The sequence below is a fragment of the Mastacembelus armatus genome, chromosome 13, assembly GCF_900324485.2.
Source record: "Mastacembelus armatus chromosome 13, fMasArm1.2, whole genome shotgun sequence".
Classification (NCBI taxonomy): Eukaryota; Metazoa; Chordata; class Actinopteri; order Synbranchiformes; family Mastacembelidae; genus Mastacembelus; species Mastacembelus armatus.
Window position 1 is genome coordinate 7,887,632 of NC_046645.1, and position 2,153 is coordinate 7,889,784.

General features: G+C 34.7%; 1 long non-coding RNA gene across 1 annotated transcript; it reads left to right on the forward strand.

Moving 5' to 3' along the window:
* The first annotated feature begins 544 nt into the window (after window positions 1-544).
* Window positions 545-1,933, forward strand: LOC113125283 (uncharacterized). Its single transcript, XR_003295135.1, has 3 exons — window positions 545-595; window positions 906-926; window positions 1,774-1,933. It is a non-coding gene; the product is annotated as an uncharacterized LOC113125283 (long non-coding RNA).
* Window positions 1,934-2,153: the final 220 nt, after the last annotated feature.

A 2,153-nucleotide genomic window follows, 5' to 3' on the forward strand; every position in this document is an offset into this window, starting at 1 on the left:
TATCTTTAATTTTCCTTTTTTGTCCTTTGTGACAGAACATCAAGTTTTTTAATATTTTTTTTTTATTTTCCTCCAAATGTTACCTCATATTTCCATAAATGAATAGTTTCTTTCAGGTGGTAATGTAAAATTACCCAAATTTCTAGATGAGTGTGTGCGAAGTGAAAGCGCTCTTATGGCAAAGCTGGATGCTCAGTTCAGCTATCCGGACTGTTTGTGCCAGACTTGGATCTTTGCCTAGTGAGTTTTTCTCTGCTGCAGAAGCTCTTTACTGCAGTGATGCTGGTCGTGGACTGTTTGTTTCATGCCATTTGCTACAGTACTTCTTCTCCTTCATGCAATGTGATTTATGTATTGTGATCATCTTGAAGTGGCCAGACAAGCTGTTTAGATCCCGAGGGCTGAAATGCCTCATCTGTCTTTCAGCAGGAGCTTCCTATGAGCCCCAGTTCAACAAAACCTATTTAGGTAAAGTATATGACGATCATTGCATGTAATAAAAATAAGATGCATGTTTATGCTTATATCTTTGTACCACTCTTACAGGTGTGTGCAGATGGCCTGTTTCATGTCCCTGAACAGGTTGTTCCTGGAGGTAAGTGAATATACAGAACAAAAGACGTTTCAGTAAATATTTATTATTTATTTGATGCTGTATGAGTCCTGACCCAATCAGTTCTTAGTCAATTTACAATTGGTAAATATACAATTTACCAGGGTTCAATATTGGCCGTTTTTCACTTTGTACATATTTTTTTCATTTTTAATGCATTTTTATTGTAAATACTCTGTTCTTTAATTTTTTTTTTATTCTCCTCTTATTTTTTTTTTTTACCTTGTGCCTTACTTGCTGCTGTGACAATGTAAATTTCCCCACTGTGGGACAACTGCTGATAAATCTACAGCTACATCTACAACTATAGCAGGTATGAAATGATCATTAAAAAAAAAACTTTACCGAGATTTATTTAAAAGCATAGGATACGAACATTTACATTGACAAAATGGTATAAAACAAGTAATTTAATTATTGTAACTGTGACAACAAATGTCCTGTAACCTTAAAGAAATACTTATTTTAACCCAAACCACACTTTATTTCAACAACTGCTCTAACCTAAATTGTTTGTACATAAAGCTGACTAAACTGTGGTGGTTTCCTAAATCTAACTATGTTTTAATAATGATGAAGGCCATATGTACCTGCAGATTTTATTGTTGTTACCATGACAACAAAGTTTTTGCTAAACGGGTCACAGAAACAGTTCTGTGGGTCGTATTAGAAGAAAATAGGATGTATATTGTCGTTTAGGTTGGAGTCTTGAATTGTGTTGGTAACATCTACAGCTTTAGCCCGGATGATCAAATGAATGTAGCTGAAGGTTTGCACTTCTGTTCTTGTTAATCTAGTTTAACAACATCTTTGGTCAGTTTCAGTTACTGTGGCACAGTAAGATGCTAAGGGATTTATTGGAGGGTTGAGATCATAAAAGTCACATTCAGAAAGTTTATATTTATGTTCAAGGGTTTACTTGTCACCTTAGACACTACATTATATGCATTTATCCTGAAGTAATTGCTCATCTGCACAGTAGTGGGCATGTTTTTACTGTCGTTTTTACATCAAACAAAACATCCAGTGCACAAGACACTGGTGTTTGACAGATGCAGCAATCTTTGAATAGCCTGTGATGCAGAACATCTTGGACTGGATGTTGAGGGAAATTTGACTATGCTTACACTGCTTTGTCAGTTGCCTCCTTTTCTTTCCAGGAGCTAAACCCTTGGACTACACACCAGGATTCTAGATCCCTTTTGTAAATCTTCCCTGTTTTCCACTTGCAAATCATGCAGCTGATTTGTGAGAAAAGGCATTCAACACAACCAGCAATATGAATGTTTGATATTTCACCATGTTAATAATAAAATAAATCTGTAGACTCAATGCTTTGACTTTAAATATTGGTATGATAAAATAAAATGTGTGAATTTCCATTGATGCTTAAAAAGTTGTATTTAAAAACAAATGTTAACATTCAATAAATGAGATTGTAGCCTAAATTTGACACGTGGGGTCATATTAAATATCTTATTCTGTGGACTTTAAAACAACTGTCTCATAAGTGTTCTAAATCTTACCTTCTTCAAGATGC